The following is a 19,377-nucleotide window of genomic DNA, read 5'->3' as shown; positions in this document are numbered from 1 at the left end:
TATGAGGTCAAAGGGGGAAGCTTAAGAGCCTGGCTCTGCGGGCAGTGGGTGTGAACAGCAAATGAGTTATTTTCTGACGTCTCCACTTTTCCCACCAGTGAAACTTTATTCAGGACATATTCTCTGAAGGATCAAGGATAATCTCCTTTTCACTTAGGCTCTCCATTAACCTTATTCTTCTATCAGAAGCTTTGAACATGATGTTAAAAGCAGATTCCTCATTGCTAATTCTTAAATCCTCTCAGCTCCCATAAAGCTGAGAAAATATCTCCCAGTCCGACGATACCCACAATCAGGTGCTCAGTTACCTGCCTCTCAGCAGTCCGGCCAGCATTTCAGAAAACATGGATGATATTTGCTGACTTGAATTGAAGTATGAATAGCTATCCACAGACCCATTTTCTCTGAGCATCAAAACTATTATGTAAGAACCGGAGCCGCAAAAGTTCAGATCTGAAGGATGTTAAGTACTTTCTCCTTGTACTGTCTCTTTCTCTTTAATCCTTTTATATTCTCATTCTTCTCTCCTCTTTCACACACACACACACACAAACACACACACACACACACTCACACCTACCATCTTTACCTGCATTAAACAATCCATAGACTAACCACAGTTAGAGGTCAACTAATCCCGTCCCCTTTAACAAGATTGAGGTGACAATTTGTCAGCAGAGAGGAGCGGTTAGTGACAGCCGGAAACCCAAATCCAGGGCTCCTGACTCCCCTTAGACTACCGTTTTCCGCTCCCGTGAACCCCTTTCAAGTGCACGATGTAAGAGTGTGTGTGATGACCGTGGCCTTCTGCCCAGGCTCCAGGTGAGGACAGACAAGGGGACCCTGGCTCAGCCTCTGCTTCATTACTGGACCGGAGCCGGCCACCTGGCCGCTCTCCATGCCGTGGGAATGCGTCTTCTGCTGAGACCACTGAACCATGTGGACGTTCTTCTCCGAGTCCGGAGTCCTTTCTTTCATCCCATTCCCTAGTGGCCGACACAGGCCTGCTCAGTGAATGGTCCGTGGTACATGGCTGGTCTCTGAGAGTCTGGGGACAGGCAGTGGGCTCCGGAGAAAAAGGAGAGCAGCTAGATCCTGGTTCTGCGACTTCTAAGGCCTGTGACTCAGTTCCCTCCTCTGTGAGAGCCCGACGCAATGGCAACGTCCACTCAGGGCTGCCGTGGGCACCAACGCGGCGGATGCACAGGACAGTCTCGCACATAGTGGGTGCTCGGTAGGCGCTGGTTTCCATTCTTCCACCAGATGGGCTGTGGGCTGGCTGGTCTCTCGATGACTTGATGTTTATGGGATGACAATGTGCCATCTGTAGTAATTTAGGGCTGATTGGGAACTCCAACAAAATGAGAGACAAATGCATGGCACAGATTTGGTTTGAGATTTTTGATCTCCCAGCTTTGTTATGTTACAGATTTAAAAAACAAATAGGTTTTGTTCAAATCTATACTATGTTTTAAATAAATATAACGTAAATCTCTACTTTAGGTTGTGGCACAGGACACAAACACAAAAACAAAACAAAACTAAATGCCTTCTTTTTGGAATTAATATTGCCTTATTTTGCTTCAGTTTTGGTTCATATGAATCTTTTGTTTAAATCTATCCCTTTTTTAAAAAAATGTATTTTTGTTATTGATTTCAGAGAGGAAGGGAGAGGGAGAGAGAGATAGAAGCATCAATGATGGGAGAGTATCACTGATTGGCTGCCTCCTGCACCCCCCACACTGGGGATTGAGCCTGGCAACCCTGGGCATGTGCTCTGACCGGGATCGAACCGTGAGCTTCTGGTTCTAGGTGGATGCTCAACCACTGAGCCACGCCAGCTGGGCAATCCCTCCCTTCTTTATCACACACACAAGCATACACACACACCTTAGTATATTGTCAAAAGCAAAACTAGCTGGTTTTCTGATTGGACGGTGCCTCCACACAATGATCACCCAACCAGAAGGAGTGATGATCTTTGATGAGGAAAGGCCTGTATACTTTTTCCTACTGCACTTTAAGAGATGAACTAGCCAGAGCCTGGCGCGTGCAGAATGGTCCAAGTGGCAGGTGTCGGGAGGCCAGCTGTCGCCAGCCAGCACTACCTGAGGACGGACACCTCCCCTATGAAGGGTGTGAGGAATCGAGGAGCTCTTCGCGCTCTGAGAGTCCATACTTCCTTGAATACAATGGTGGTAACGCACCAAAAATCAGCTTCAGGACGTAGCATGAGACTGTGAGCACAGTGGACTTAGAGTGGATCTAACAGCAAAGGAAGTGTCCCCTGGAACCTGACGATGGCTAAGTGAAGGGATGGAGGAGACACTATTCTAACAGAGCAGGGTGTGGCTGGTAAGGAGGATGCTTGTAATAACCTCCCCTCTGGGTTTTGCTCTCTGCACTTGACTCTCCCACCCTGTTCCAGAGCCCAGCCAGCCTCACGGGCTGCATTTGAAGGTGAGCCATTGACAGGCTAACAAAGGTCAAGGACCACAGAGTGAGGAATGTGGGAGCAAGGACGCATCCCAGTAGGGAGACTGAAAAGAAGCCCGATTTGACTCAATGGAGGTAGTCACCGTGGACAGTGAGGGGGCATCTACTAACTCATCAGAGCAAGGTCAGGAAAGGATTTTCAGGACACGGAGCAAATGCTGGGGCTCTCTTCCTATAGAGAAAGCTGGGAGGCACCAGGGACACATGGATTACATGGTACCCTCACCGTAACCATGGCAATGGCAATTTGGCTAAGTGTGTGTGTGTGTGTGTGTGTGTGTGAGAGAGAGAGAGAGAGAGTGTGTGTGAGTGTGCATGTGTGTTTTCATGAGGGGCATGACATCTCCATTACAAAGGATCTTCTCACCTCCCCACACAACTCATTCCATTTTGAGTTGTTCCTTCCATGAGCCGCACTGTGGATCTCAATGGCCTGGAATCATTGGTTCTTGTGTTTCCAGGGCTCGGAGGCTCAGACTCTGAGTCTCTGACTTTGAAGACGCCGGCATGCGTGCACCTGTGGGATCTCGCTTGTTCCTTTGTAACTGCTGTTTCCCCTTAACAGTCTGATATCCAAATCCTTTCACCTGAAGCGTCATCACCGACAGCTGGGCTTCCACAGAGGCCCTTTGTCCCCTCAGCTCTGTCTTCCTGGGTGTGTCTGCCCGGGTGTTTGCTGGGGTTGCACTTCCTGGTTGGCTCTCTGATCACATGATGGGAATGTAAACATCTGCACACAGGCAGGCTCAGCCTGTGGGTCACGTAGGCAAGGCCGACTCTCAGTCTGCAAGGCCTGCGCTGTGCGAGTTGATGAGGTCTACGCTGCCCTCAGCTTTCTCCCTGTTGAGCCCATGGGCACCTGCAGCCCGGGCAGCACCGGGCAAACGCTGGCCGTCCATCAAATGCTTGCTCCCGGCTGTGTGACCCTGTACAACAATGGCATCAGGTACCTGCTGTAGCGTTAGACTCTAGGAAGAAGATTCAGATGCCTTATTAAAGGCAAAGTTGTCAATAAAGTGCAGAACATGCTCAATGCATTAAGCTGCGTAACAGAGTAGCAGGACCATGGCTTTGGAATCAGAACGAACTGAGTTCACATCGTGACTCTGCCACTCACTCTTGTTATTGTTGTTAATCCTCACCCGAGGATATTTTTCCCACTGATATTTAGAAAGAGTGGAAGGGAGGGGAGAGATAGAGAGAGAGAGAAATCGATGTGAGAGAGACACATCGATTGGCTGCCTCCCACACAATCCCCCATCAGGACCCGGGATTGAGCCTGCAACCGAAGTACATACCCTTGACCGGAATCAAACCCAAGATCTTTCAGTCCACAGGCCAACGCTCTATCCGCTGAGCCAAACTGGCTAGGGCCGCCACTCACTCTATAGTCACCTCTGGCTTCGGGGGGATTAAATTAGACGCGATGGTAACGTGTCTGGTACAGTCTACGTTATCACCCTCATTCCCTTTCCTGGGGACCGTTTCCTGAGGCCCTTTGGAAACCTCAAAGCAACATGCTTTCGAGTCTTCATTTGAAATACGATTTCCTGGCTAAGAGACCTGCAGTTGTCCAGGACGCCTGCCTGTGTGCGTTTCCCTGCCAGTGTCATGACTGGCCCGGCCCCTCGGAGGCATGTTCCTTCTTGGGGCGCATCCTGGGTCTGCCTGCCCCACTGCGCACGTCGCCAGCTCCTGCCTTTAATCACCCAGGCACTCCCGTGACTTTGAATGAACTACAGTGGAGTGAACGGAAGGTTGGTCGGCATCTGGCTGAGTGAGATTTCTAATGTGGCAGGCAGGGGTAGCAGGGCAGGGGGGAGGGATTGGGAGCTGCACCCTCCGATTTCTGTTCACGAAGAAAGCAAGCAAATGCACTTTTTGATAATGTTGAAAATTGAAAGAAGACCAACTTTTTTTTTTAGTTTTTATTTAATATTTTATGGTTGCAAAGGGTTTCCTGTTTCCCTGTACCTAGCGTCCTGTGCTGGGATCCCTTACAAGCACCGGGCTTCCTGGGTGACCTCTGCAATGCTGACGCGGAGGTTCCACTAGACACAGAGGCGGTGGCGACCTGCTCTCTACCTCAACCGAGGCAGGTAGTCCCAGCAGCCGTGCTTCCCGCGCTCGCCATTTGTCTCCTGGTAGATCCCACATGTCGTGGAACAACGTGGGATACACTTGCTCCCTCCTCTGCGCGGCCGCAGCCCTCGTGTGAGGGTGGTCCCAACTCTTCAGTGTGCGTTTTCAGGCTGAACAGGTACAACTCTTTCAGCGGCTCCCGACGTGGCAGGTGACTGGGGGCTGTGTTCTCAGGAGGGGCCGGGCAGGAGGAAGTGAGCCTCACCCACTTGGACCAAGGTCACCCTGGGGTTGCTGCCCCGTTCTTGGCAGTCCTCCAAGTTCTACCTGACTTCACTGTTGACCTTCTTGCTCCTGCGCCGGGACCAGCTTCCTCACCTCGTACCTTTCAGAGACTCCAGTTCAAGGCCATCCTCCGGCTCTCTCCCTCCTGTTTGTTTTGGTAGCATCCTGCCATGGAACCCTACTCTCCGGCCCCAGCCCCCAACCCGGGGGTTTTACATCCTGACCCGCTCAAGCTGGGAGCCTGGAGGTCACTGTCATTCCCCCCTTGAAACTCTCCTCAGCAGACGCCAGCCCTCCATGGGCAGATTTCGTTACAGACCCCCAACATGCAAGGTCCATGTGTTTCCTTTTTTTTTTTTTAACATATTTTTATTGATTTCAGAGCGGAAGGGAGAGGGAGAGAGAGAGAAGCACCAGTGATGAGAGGGAATCATTGATCGGCTGCCTCCTGCACGCCCCCTACTGGGGATCGAGCCCGCAACCTGGGTATGGGCCCTTGTCCAGAGTTGAACCCGGGACCCTTCAGTCCACAGGCGGACGCTCTATCCACTGATCCAAACTGGCTAGGCTTCCAGGTGTTTTCTTAATTCACCAATTCAGTTATTTGACTAATTCGGCTTTCATCACTAGCCCTTGTTCGTTTGCATTGTAGATGATGCCTTTATCCAAAATGCTGACAAATTGATTTGTTTCTAATAATTCTAAAATTTTAAATACTTAATTCAAAAAAGGTGCGATGATTAAGAGAGCTGCTTCCGTGTGTTGTGTGTTGTGTGTGTGTGTGTGTGTGTGTGTGTGCGCGCGCGTGTGTTACTTGCAAGCTAACGCTTTAGAACCGCTGCTCTGTGAAGCACATAAGCTACCAGCTCATCGGGTGCTGGTGCGACTTGGCGATGCCCGTGGTGTCGCCCCACATTCCCTGCACCGCTCAGTGCGCGGTGGCAGTGCGGGAACCGCCGCGGTCGGTCACTCGGCTGAGCAGTCTGTCTGTCCTGCCCGCTCCCCTGGAGTAAACCAGCCTCACGCGTTAGAGAGGCGTGACTTTCAAAGTGGCTGGTCCTGAAAATGACCCCTGGGTAACCAGTTCGTTGTTGAACGCGCAGGTGTTTTTACTCCCAGGTACACGCGATCCCACATGGTAGTTTGTTCACTCGGGGCTTGTGTGCAGCCAGTTTTCTTTAAGCCGCCAGTAAGCCTGTGTTACTGACAACTGTGCGTGAGCCCCTTGACGGCAGGAGCCCAGGGTTAGTGCCTGGATGGGCCACGCATGTCTAGTCACGGTCACATGTGGTCGCTGGGCGGTGGATTAGCCCTTGCCGTGCAAACATCACTCACAAGAGATTTTCCTGGTCTCCTGGGATCAAAGAGACCGCAGGAAGCACGGACTAGTCAGGAGACCGCGCTGGAGCCAGGCACAGAGGCCAGGAACTACAGGAAGCTCCGGGGGGGGGGGGGGGTGGCAGGGAGAAGCCAAACAGGCCCCATTGAGAGAGGCCGGCAGAGGACACTCCAGGTCAGGAGAGTCATTCCGACCACCCCGAGGGGAGGCCAGCGTGGAGGCCAGGGTTGCTCCAGCTCCCGCTGAGGACGGCGGGCTCGGGGCAGGCCAGAGGCAGGGCCCAGGGAGGAGGACTGGTCTGGGGAAGAGAAGAGAGGATGACCATGGCGAGGGCCCGGGGGAGCGGACATCCGCGTGCCCTTCCCGCTGCATTTGTTCCTGATCATCACACCTGTCTGCTCCCCGCACCCGGAGGCACCAGCTGGGCCTCCGACAAACACGGATTCAAACGTGGTTTCTGTCTTCTCTGGGCTCCTGCTCTCATCGGCTCCCGCTGAGTTCCCGCTCTCTCCTTTTCTGAGACGACGACGACAAAAATACAACTAATATGCAATTCAAGTCGTTATTGTCATGGATACCTAGCGCCAAGAAAATGACTCTGCGAGATGCAGCAGCTACATGGGAACAGTAGCATGAACATGAGACAATGGCCTGATCGGATGACAGCGGAGAGGAAGGAGAGGGGAGGCGAGGAGGCAGAGGGGAGGTGAGGAGGGAGAGGGGAGGCAAGGAGGGTGAGGCGAGAGGCTGCCCGCGGAGTGAAGGACTGGGCTCCAGAGCCAGACGGCAGCCTGGCATCTCTCTGAACATTAGTTCTAACCTTGAAAAGGCGCTGGAAGGCAGACACCACTATCTCCATTTCTAAAATAAGGAAACTGAGGCTAACAGGTGCAGGCATTTTCCCACAGTCACACAGCTCAGGGCCAAACAAGGTTTCAATGTGGGCTCCTCCGACTTCTTCCTGTGGCTTCTGGCTCCATCGCAGCCGGTCCTTGCTGCTGTCTCTTTCCCTGAGGCTGATGAAGGCGCAGCTATAGGGCAGCCTATACGTTTACTCGAGGGCACTCCCTGGCAGCCTCTGCAACCTGGCTTCCTTGCCACAGCCCCTCCTCCCTGACTTAAACATCACAAACGGAACAGCACACATGAATAAAGCACTTTAAATATATATATATATATATATATATATATATATGTATATATATATATATATATATATATATATATATATATATATATATATATATTGTTGTTGATTTCAGAGAGGAAGGGAAAGGGAGTTAGAGATAGAAGCATCAATGATGAGAGAGAACTATTGATCGGCTGCCTCCTGCATGCCCCACACTGAGGTTCGTGCCCTGATCGGGAATCGAACTGTGACCTCCTGATTTATAGGTCACCACTCAACCACTGAGCCACACCGGCCCGGCTACAGCAGTTTTGATGAAAAACAACGTGACCCCGGCCGCTCATGTGGTGGTCCCGCCGACATGCCTGCTGCCCCGAGCTGGGTGCGATCCTCAGTTCTCCGTGGTCGCAGGAGAACCAGGCAGTCTCTGTGCTCGGCCGCTGGCCTCTTGCCTGCACAGGAAGGGCACTCACAGACCCTTTCCGGGGACGAGGAAGCGGCCGCCCAGCTCCCCGCCTGGCAGCCCAGCTCTCGTCAGCTGCCAGGAGATTGCCAAGTGCTGCTGGGATGACTGTGCTCGGTCCAGGAGGCTGTTGACTGACGGGGCCCCGTCTTTCCGGCCTCAGGAAGTACAAGTGATACTTGGCTGAAGTCAGTACCAAAGAATCCTAAGAGGGCATTTGGCATCTCACTTTGAAGGTCTCCATGGTCAGACAGGAACTGCCAAGTGCTGACATTGGACGTGGGAGATTAGGCCGCGATAAACCTCACTGCGGACCATGTTTTGTCTGGTCCCCCTTCTGAGCTGCGCTGTGCGGAGGGTGGCTGCCCTGGCACGCAGTCCAGCCAGAGGTGTCGGGGTGCTGGGGGTCCTGCTGGCCCTGCAGGCTTGCTGCCTGTATTCCCCGTGGAGTGGCTTGCTTGCCTTCTGAGCCCATCTGGTTAGGCCCCATTCATTCATTCCTTCATTGAACAATAGAAGGTGAGCACCTACTACGTGCTGGGCACTGGTGGGAACAGAGGACACAATGCTAGGCAGACAAACACGCTTCTTACATGCCAGGACCTCACAGTTCAGCACAAGGGATGCAAGCAGCACAGAGCTGTGATGTCCAGCAGCGGGTGAGCTGGAGAAAACCACAGCCTGGCTCTGAGAGTGCGGAGCACGGAGCGGGTCTCGTCGGCAGAGGTGGGGTAGACATTCCTGGGAAATGGTGTTGAACTGAGATCTGGGGGAAATGAGCGACTTCACAGGCCCTTGGACTGAGAATGAATTACGAGCAGGACTGGACACGCACTGACATCTGAGCAGTCAGCACAGAATTTGCTCGGATTTTGCTCTAAAGGTGGCAGCAAACTTCGGCAAGAAAAGGAGGGGCCCTGGCTGTGCAGACGCAGCCTCGGCCACACGACGTCTCCATCTTTTCTCCAGATCCCCCCGTGGCCCCTGGTTTGGCTTCATTCAGCCAGTGATCTCTTTCCTCCGTTTGTCCGTGTGTCCTGTTTGTCCTACTGTGTCACCATGCGGCCAGCTTTCCCCGGGGCCTGTGTCTCCTCCTGACGGAGCTGGTTCCACAATCTGCCATCCCCTCCCCCCCCGCCCCTCTCACGCTCACGTCCCAACCTCCTCCTTCGCCACATTGGCCCGATCTCCCCTCTCTCCTGTGTTGTTGGCGACACATCTTCTGCGACTCCTGGGTCACAACTGAGGCCACAGGAGAAGCGGCGAGAGCCGGTCCCGGGTCATGCGCCCCCGCGGTTCCGGGGAGCAGCAGACACGCGCCGCCATTCACCGTGGTTTCCTGCCACATACCGGCCGGATGCGGTCTGTCCACAGCCACCCTCTGGTGGGTTCTTCACCTGGGAAATACCTGCTCTCGGACGTCCTGATAAGGAGACTGTGGACTTCTCCCTTTACTGAGTTTCATGCAGGCCCGGAGAGGCGTGACTCATAAGCTGGAAGTGGGTTTAACAGGAAAGTTCCGTTTTGTTTCCCTGGCAACGTTAACTCGGCCTCCTTACAACTGGAGGCCCGTTTCTGCCTTCCCCGCTCCAGGGCCTGCTGACGCGCTGAGCGCCGGACCCGGGCTGCATGGAGGTCTGTGGGGTTGGCTGGGGCCTCCCTCACAACTCCCTCCCTCAGGGCCTCAGGCTGAGGCTCATCCCATTTGCTGGGGAAATGGGCAGTTTTGTGACATCACACAGCGGGGCGTGGGGCCAGCAGGGCAGGGTCACTGTGCAAGGCCAGCTGAGGAGGTGGGGGCTCGGGAACAACAGTGGCTGGAAGGTCAAGGTCAAAGTAGACAACGGTCCAGGAGATGGGACAGTCAGGGCTGGAGCGAGGGTGTGAGGGAACACAGCCACATCACGTCCACGACCACGTGTGCTGACCGCTCACATCTGCTTTGGGCATTTTATAAATACTAGGGTGAGTTTCACTACGAGTCCTCGAAGGCACGGTGAACCCCAGTTCACCCATCTGAGTAATTTGCCTTTGGTAAAATTTGGTGCACTTTCCACGTGGAGGAGCGTTCACGGAGGTGTTTTACATACAGTGTGAGTGTCCGGGGTCCAGGGACAGACGGCCAGGGTTAAACCTTGGCTCTGCCCCTTACTCGCTGTGAGACCTGGGAAGCCGCCTGCTGTTCTGCCTCAGTCTTCTCATCTGTACAATGGTCAGGCCGCAGTTCAGGCGTGGAGAGATGGCTCAGCGAAGACATCGACATGAAGCACAAGGAACCGTGCCCTGAGCCTCCGGTGCGATCTCACTGGGTTAGACGTGGAGCTGCCACCTGTTTGTCAGAGAGCTTGCCAGACTTGCTGAGTCCTTGAGAAATTCTCACAAGAACTGACAAAATGGGATTCCCCAAGCTAATGCCCCGGGAATGTGCTCCAATTCTGTAGCTGCATCTTTGACCAGGTGAGTGTTATAAATACCAGAAGAGTCTAAAGCCAGCGCCACAGCCCGCCCTCCTGCAGACTGCGCCCAGGTGCTCAGCATCACCTCGCACGGAGGACTGAGGGGCGGGACCCCCCCAGCATGGTTCCCACCTCATGGGATCCATTGAGTAAAGGTGGTGTGTGTGTGGGGGGGGGGCTGGGACCCCTGAGGACAAGCAGGGGCAGGAGGAGAAGTGGGTGGAAGAGGAGCAGCAGGAGCCGGGAGCCCCATGACCTGGAGCTGCATACGACGGCACCCACATTCCTCCCGCCCCCTCTCCCCAGGGCTGCTCAGCCCCACAGCGAGGCCCTGCGTGGGACGGAGTGGCTTTGCTCCAAGGCTGCCGGCCCGAGTCTGCACTGTGGCTGCTGAGGGTGAGGTCCTCCGGCTCTGACGCTGCCCCGTGGCCCCAGCGAGGACACAGGTGGGCACGGCCCGGGCGAGCACAGCCTGGTGCATGCCCGGCCGGGGCTGTGTTCTGTGTGGGGCAGGAGGCGTGGAGAGAGATCTTTCACCCTTAAGGTTAAGCTCAGAAAAAACAAAAAGGACTAAATCCCTGTGTTTATCTGTCTCTTGTAAACATTAACCTTGCAATTTTAGAAAATTAGAGGGCACGGTATTCATGTAAGACAGTGCTACTAAGGACTCAAGACCAAATCAGCCCACACCAGGCGGAGAACAATACCACACATTCTCTGTGGTAGGTGCTGCTCTGTTGAAATCATGACTGTTGGGCTTCCCGCCCCCGGCCCTCCAGTCTCATGTTCGCGGAGGACGTGGAGCGCGTAGGACATTCGGGCCAAGCACGCTGCCCGTTCTTGTGGAGACATTCTGTCCTTGAGAAGGCCCCTCACCCCGTGCCTGGGCCCTGCCCTCTGCCGACGACGCCCAGCATCTCCCATCGCATCTCCCCTCACTTCCCAGCGACACTAACCGCAGGTTCTCCACGTCGGCCCTTGGCTATGCTGATGCGTCCACCTGAGTGTGTTCCCTTCTTCTCATACCCTCACCCCCAGCGGGACTTTTGGGGAACCCTTGCTCTCTCCTTGAGACGCTCGACGAAAACATGATCTTCCTTGAGACGCTCAAGTCAGACAGTCCCTACGCCCGTCCTCGGAACCCCGCTGGGCACGGTCCGCACCTCATGGGACCCATTGAATAAAAGTGGGGTGTGGGTGTGCGTGTGCTGTGCATGTGCGTGTGCATGCATGTGTGTATGTATTTTATCCGTCTTCCCTATACATTTGACGCATCACAGCAACCTGCAGGAGGGGGACCGGGCCTTAGTCACCTTTGCTCCCCTGGTTCCAAGAACAGTTGTTAGGACAGTTATTAAAGCTCCTGTGAGCCCCACGGGAGGAGCAGGTCCTGGCCTCCTCGCCACATGCCCGCCTGGTCCCGGGCCCCGCAGGGGACACGTCCCCCGAAGGCCTCCTTCCCTTCTCCCCTCTGAGCCCAGCCTCCTGCTTTCTCTTCTTGGTGCGGCCCTGAGACTCAAAGCGGGTTTCTAAATCCCAGCTGGAAGCAGCCAACCGTCCAGAAAGCAGGAGGCCCAGGTAACCCCTCCCCTCCATCCACAGGGACCAACTAAAGACCAGAGGCTCCTCCCAGCGTCCCGCTCTCCCCAACCTCCAGGAGCCAGGCACTGCCAGGACTTCGGCAGGAGCGGAGGAGGCGCTGCCTGGGGCCGGCTCAGTCCAGGGTCGGGCGTCGCCTCAGCCCTTCCGAGCTTCTCTGTGTCGGGTTCATATTTTGTGGGCGTTCCTGGCAGTAAGTTCTTACATCCTTTTCCCTGAAGTCGTTCGTAGCCACAGGCTTACCCATGCCTGACTTATTCGTATAAAAGGTCCACTCCGTGACATGCAAATCCATTGTCCTATCGATGGTCAGTAATGGTGAGGAGCCCAGCCGGTTAGACAAGTAGTTAATGGCCTTCTGTGACGGGTGCCTAATGGAGGCTGATTCATTCGCCGGCTCTTTGCTTTTCCCTGTTCCCCATGAAGTCTCCGTGGGATGGAAGTGCTACAGCTAATGTGTGGCCTCTGTTCCGGGTTTGTAGCAGCCGGTGATGTGAGATTCGAGGACACAGAGAAAACTTATCAGTAAACTCGTCAGTCGACGTGTATTTGTTACTCTCTGCTTACCCTGACTTCATGGGCCCTTTCAGACATCGCGAGGGAAGGAAGAGAACGGTGTGTGGGTCTCTGTTTTTCGTGCTTCTCTCTAAGTGCAGAGGGTTCGTTACCGCACAGGATGCTGCAGCCCGGGGCCTCTGCGTGGACGCGAAGCATTGGCTGCTGTGTGCAGAGCGACATGCGAGGGCCGTACAGCAGGAGCTGGTGGGGAGCAGCTTCCTCACGGCCCCAGGGACGGCCAGAAGGAGGACAGTGACCACAGCTAACTTGATTGACACTTACTGTCCTCGTGTTTGCAGGCATTCTCTCGCCTGGGCTGTGAACTGGTATTGATCTGGAAAGTCATGATCCCCACTGTACAGATGGAGAGGCTGAGACTCATATCGGTTAAGTGCTTGTCTGAGCTCATACAGCTGACGCAGGTCAAAGCCGGGATTCAAACCCATCTGCCTGAGTCCAGCACCCCGGCTCCTCACAAGGCTATTCTCTGGGACCAGGGTCTGGAGCAACTGAGGGGTGGCATCGAGTCCTCAGGAGCAGAGGAGAGGCTAGGAGATCCATATTTACACAAAACATACAATAAGAACAATCATTTGCACAAAAAAAGATGTAACACTGTTACTTTAAGGAGGAAGCTCCCTGTCCTGGCTGGAGTGCTCAGTGGTTAGAGCGTCAGTCTATGCACTGAAGGGTCCCGGGTTCAATTCCCGGTCAAGGGCATGCACCTGGGTGGCAGGTTTGATCCCCTGCCCTAGTTGGGCACATGCAGGAGGCAATCAATCAATGTGTCTCTCACATCGATATTTCTCTCTTTCTCACACTCTCCCCTTCCGCCCCTCCCTCCCTCCCTCCCTTCCACTCTCTCTAAAAATCAATGGAAAAAATATCCTGAGGGAGGATTAGCAAAAAAGCAGGAAGCTCCCTGGTAAGACAAAATATCAGTTGTAAAGATTCACATCACACTTTTTTTAAGCACACGAAGGAAAACATGCCTGGATGGGTGTTGGCCTAAGACGCAGTTCCGTGGGATTTGCCTTCTGAAGCCATCTCGAAATTGCTGCTGCATTTATAGGAAATGTTTGGGTTACTGCGATCATTCAGCTAAATCACCCTGGCGTTCTTCTAGGGTTTCTTTGCATGTTGCTATCGTTTGGACTGGCTGGGATATTTATCTGTATCTTATAACAATTGCAGTATGTTTCTTCTCTTCTTTAAACAAAGATGTGCCTTGTGATGCTTATCAGACTGGGGCCTCAGTTTTACCCCCTTAAGGACTTTATTTTCTGTCACTGACACTGTCATTCTAGGGGTCAGGTGCCTGGATCTCACCTCTGTCACTGGGCCACTTACATATTCAGATTCAGGTTCAAAAGATGGTGATGGAGCCCTACTATGAGCTTCTCTTTATGTCACCTTCCTCATCCTCACAAAATCCCTGTTTTACAATAGGGGTTTGACAGGTGGGAACTGAGGCTGGGAGAGGGCGGTGACCTGCACAGGTGACCTTGGCCGCTGGGATCCACCGCAGATCTCATCACCTGCGCCAGGACGGGCGCTTCTTATCACATCAGAGCCTCTCCCAGTTTCCCAATAGAATCGTCTCTTCTCATCTCTAAACAAGTCAGTGACTGGCTTATGGTATATTGAAACAACGATTCCATGCGTACGAATCCAATTTTGCCTGATTAATATTTACAGCATTTGTCTCCAGCGGGACAGGGCCCGTCAGGCTCAATGGTGGGGTTTGGTAGCTGTGAGCAGAGGCTGGGGTTCCTCCGGGGAAGGAATCTGGGGGTGGAAGGCTTCACCCAGGCCCAGGTCCCTGGTCCCACCGAGCCCCGTCATTATCCCTCTGAGTAATTGCTCCGCGCCCTTTGGTGGAGAAAAACAATAGCCAAGTTGAAATAAGCTATTTGTGCAAATGATGGTGGTGTTTCTAAAAAGGTTTATTTTTAACTTTTATTGTTTGGAAGGAACTTTTATTGTTTGGAAAGAACTGGAGCCCACGTTCAACTGAACGGAAAATGTACCCAACCAGAAACAGTGAAATCATTTCGAAGTCCTGCCCTTTCTCTCTCCTTTTCAGCGTGCAGAGTGCTGTTGGCGCTGCCCCCGCAGAGGGTGCCAGAGGGCCCCAGGCCGGCGTCAGGCAGGCCCTGCAGGGAGGCGCCCAGCAGTGCTGGGGACCTTCTTTGAATCCCGGGGCCATTTCAGATGCTATTTGGCAAACGATACAATAGAATGTGCAAATGAACAGCACTTTCTCCTCTTTCATAAGAGTTGCTGGGCAACTGCTTTCCCTTTTGCACAGAAACTTGATGTCCGTGCAGGCTTAGCGAGTGTGCTTGACGAATGAATGGCGCATGTGGCCGCAGCCAGGTTTGTGAATTGGATTCCTCCGCGGGCCACGCAGCTTGCTCTTTCCTGTGCTCACTGCATTTCTTTTTTTCTTTTTCTTTTTTTTTTCATGCTACAAGATAACTTTAATTTTTCCTAGAAGTGTTTGGTAGTTCGGACAATAAGACTGAATGCTACAAGGCAGCTTACTGCTAGTTACCAAGCTATCACACCTATTTTCTTGGCTTGATTTTCAGGAAGACAACGTTGAGGTATGGGAATGCCCTCTCTCAGAGTTAGCCTGGGCGGTGGCTGTGGTAAACCTGCAGGAGATGGGTGGACCTCGTTCTTACACCATCAGTCTTGCTTCCCTGGGTCAAGGAGTGGCCAGTAATCGTGCTTGTCATATCACAGAGCTCCTTCCATGATTTTATTGTCAACTAATCAAACAAAATATGAAGATTAGAACTGGATCACTTGACCTTTTCTCTTCTTATCTCCTCCCAGTTCAAAATGCTTGCATCTCTTAATAGCCGGCATTCTCTTAGATCTGCAGTTAGGCTCAACGCAGTCAAGCCTCAGCACAATCTTCTTTGTAGTTTTAGCCTTTTTACAGAAAATTGGCTTCGTCTGCCCACCGTAGCCACTTTGCTTCCTGTCATAACGCCGCTTCCCCTGTGCATACAGAGAATCCTTGCCCTTCTTGTACTGTGTTACTTTGTGGGGTTCACTGCATTTCTGACCTCGCAAATGCGGGGCCTTGATCGTTGGGTGCCTAGAGCCTCCTGGTGGGCCCTGCCGTGCCCTCTCTCACTGGGAGCAGCACAATTTCTCTGTCTCCCGGTGGCGGCCTCTCTCTGAGCAGGAAGAGCACGTGTCTTCAGAAGCAACTTGTTGCCACCCCAGGTCTCTGGGAGGGGCGCTGGAGTGCCATCACCTGACATATAATGTCCGTGATGTCCGATGCCCACAACCCGCATTAGTAATTGTACTTGTGACCTTGACATTCGCTGCACTGACCGCATGGTTGCCTTTATTATTCATGAAACCCTGTGTGGGGAGGGACTTTGGCTGTAAGAACCAGGCACTGCTTGGCCACGGAAGGGCCTTGGGATGAATTTTGGCCCCACCTCTTCCTTAGCTATGAAACCTTGGGCAAGTCCCATAAGCCTCTTAAGGCCTCATCTTCATGACCTAGAGAATGAGCCATGTACTCAGTCCTGCCCATAAGCCTGTTTCAAAGACAAAACAAGATAATCTGTGTCAAAGCACTCAGCACAGTGCCTTATCTATAAATATAAAAGCCTAAGCAACCGTTACAACCGAACGACTGGAATGACCGGTTGACCAGTCGCTATGACACCACTGACCACCAGGGGGCAGATGCTCAATGCAGGAGCTGCCCCCTGGTGGTCAGTGCACTCCCACAGCCAACCTCCTGCGGCTGGCCAACCTCCCTCCAGCCAGCCAACCTCCCACGGCCCCTCCCCCCTGGTCAGCCTGAAAACCTCCCATGGTCCCTCCCCCTGACTGGCCAACCTCCCTTTGTCCCTCCCTCTGTCCCTCCCCGCTGCTGGCAGGCCCTGTTCAGGCAGGCCCTGATCAGAACTGAGTGAGATGGCCCTGATGGCCCTGATTTCCAGCCAGGCCTAGGGACCCCACCCGTGCACAAATTTCGTGCACCAGGCTTCTAGTAAATAATAAACATACAAGTAAATGTAAACAATGCCAAATATGTTCATTCCTATCCTGTGGAAGGGAAAGTGAGATGTGGGGATGAAAGGCTGTATAAATTGACCTTTTGATGCTGCACTGGATTCATGAAATGTCAAATAGTCCCGTATAAAGGTTAACGCTCTGCGTGGGGAGCGGACCGAACCCCCGGTCACACAGCATAGTTAATGAGGCAGGGATGGAAAAGAAGAGCTGGGACATTCAATTTTCATATTTTAAAACTTTTTGGCAAGAGCCACCGCTGCAAGCAGTGTCACGGTTTTCTTTGGCATCAGAACAGATTTGAAGATGCCTTGGCTCCCAGCGGATATCTGACTGACCTGGGGCCCGTGGTCAGTCACTCGCTGGCTCTGAACCAGTTTCCCACTGAAAACAGGGATAAGAGGCCCGCGCTGGACAGTGCCTCGGGGACCAGGTCCTCACCCACAGAGTGCTTCAGGAGAGGAGCCGGAATTGTTGTTGTTATTTTCTACGGCTGATGAGTCCAAGGACAAAGGAGATACTGAATGCCTTGAACGCGGCCCAAGGAGAGGTTCTGAAGGCCAGTGTGGACCCGCGCTCCTTGTTCTAGACCCATACTGGGATCACAGTTGGACCCAGGACACCGGGTGAAGTGGGCGTGTCTAGTGATGGCACTGACGTCACTTCGCTGGCCCCGGACCACAGAACCACTCGGATTGAGGAAAGCCTCATCCCTCCCTTAGGACATCTTGGTCTTTTTTTCAGGGAAGGAATCTCTCTCCTTAAGGAACCGAAATCCATTTCTTACATGGAAGTTTACAGACCTTGTTGGAAACACAATCCATTTGCAAAGGAAGTCTTACAAAGAAAACACTGAATGAGATGGCTTTCCTCCTGCAGGTTCGTTCATGAAAACAGCTGCCCTCGAACATGCCGGGAGGAGGGGGCTGGGTGAGGGTGCGGGCCCTCGGGGTACTTGCTTGTGACTATGAGTGAAGCTAAGTGTCCATCGCTGAAGCTGGGAAGATCGTCCGTCTACATTAGACCTCTCCTACGTTGAACATGAGAAAAGGGAGGCCTGCAGCCTGTCAAACCTCCCATTCTCAGCCAGTTTCATCTCCTACCACACCCCAGGTCTTAATCACGGGGTGGTTTTCTTTTTAGTTCTATGACATTCTTTCCTTTTAGTGTTTGTATGCGCACTCCGCAGGGCCGTTGCACATGCCAGTTCCACGTCTTGAACAGTCTCTCTCTGCCCATCATTCCATGTCACTGTCGCCTGCTCCAGAGCGACTGATATTGCTAACAATTGTCATTCATCCGTCCGTCTGTCTCCACCACCAGGTTGTAAGTCTAGAGAAGGACCATCCACCACTGCATGTTCCTCATATATTCCCTTTGCTCTGCAAGTGCCCGGCTCATTTTAAATGTTTGATAATTATTTGCAGAATGAAAAAGTAAATAAAGCTGTGTCATCGCTTCAGTTTGTAATATTTAATCGCATGGATATTTTCATGACCTGCAAGGGTGTAGGATCCTGCGTAGAACATAGGGCCAATGATAAGACAAAACAACGAGGATTCCTATTGGAATCTGCACAAAGGCCCAGCCTAAGCCAAGTTACTTTTGTTGTTCAGCAAAGCAATGCCTCAATGACAGCATGAGACACGGAGGAAACTGTGGGAGTCGGAGTCTCCGGGGAGAAGAGGCTGGCCTTTGGGAAGCGCCCTTGCTGAGCGAGCTGAAAGGAGGACTCCCATCGCATCGGGGGCGATAACTGTGGGGATGGCTTTCCATACGCGGGGTCCTGTGGGTTGAGGAAGATCAAGAATAAAAGGGCCCGCCCTAGCCGGTTTGGCTCAGTGGGTAGAGCGTCGACCTTTGGTCTGAAGGGTCCTCGGCTCGATTCTGGTCAAGGGCACATACCTCGGTTACGGGCTCCCAGCCCTGGTCAGGGGCATGTGGGAGGCGACCAATCAATGTGTCTCTCTCACATCTATGTTTCTCTCTCCCTCTCCCTCTCCCTCTCCCTCTCCCTCTCCCTCTCCCTCTCCCTCTCCCTCTCCCTCTCCCTCTCCCTCTCCCTCTCCCTCTTGCTCTCCCTCTCCCTTCCACTCTCTTTAAAAATCAATGGAAAAAATATCCTTGGGTGTGGATTATAAAAAAAAGAACAAAAGGGCCAAACTGAAGACAACTAAAGGTCTTAGAAAGAACGCATCCTAATGCAGCATTAAAAGCTGTTTGCAATTTTAAAGTATGGTCAGTTGTTTCTAAAGACGGCCGCCATGCGCTCCTTCCCTCTCTGACCCTACATGCCATTTCCCCTGGGGATCAAGTCAGATTCCCTCCCCGCTAAACCCGGCTGGCCTCAGGTTCTTACTTGACCAATAGAATGAGGTGGAAATGAGGTTACAGCATCGCCAAGTCATAACAAGTCTTGCAGCTTGCACCGGCCTCAGGGACCTGATCTTCAGGATCTAAATCTCGCCAGAGTTCGCCAGTGGTCCAGTCTGGATAACCCACTACCATTATTTTCAAGGGAAAATGGTAAGAGTCAAAGACATGATTTTATAAAGCTCTTAAATATTTTCAAAGAGGTGCCACTTTCACGACCTCACAAATATTAATATCTCAGGATGCCTTATTCTCCATGATGCATATCCCTCTTCTATTCTCCTTTGGGTGCTAGTGTGACTTTAGGAAGATCATGGGCAAGGTCAAAACTGGCGATGAGTCTTGCCAACAACATATACTAGCTGTTATTGACTTTATTTATTTATTTATTTATTTTGTTAATCCTCAGCTGAGGATATTTCCGTTGATTTTTAGAGAGAGTGGAAGGGAGAGGGAGAGACAGAGGGGAACATCAATGTGAGAGAGACACACCGATTGGTTGCCTCCTGCACACACCCTGACTAGGGCCCCGGGGAACCTGCAA

The sequence above is a fragment of the Myotis daubentonii genome, chromosome 18 (genome assembly GCF_963259705.1).
Source record: "Myotis daubentonii chromosome 18, mMyoDau2.1, whole genome shotgun sequence".
NCBI classification, from domain to species: domain Eukaryota; kingdom Metazoa; phylum Chordata; class Mammalia; order Chiroptera; family Vespertilionidae; genus Myotis; species Myotis daubentonii.
Note: the sequence above shows the minus strand (reverse complement) of the source record.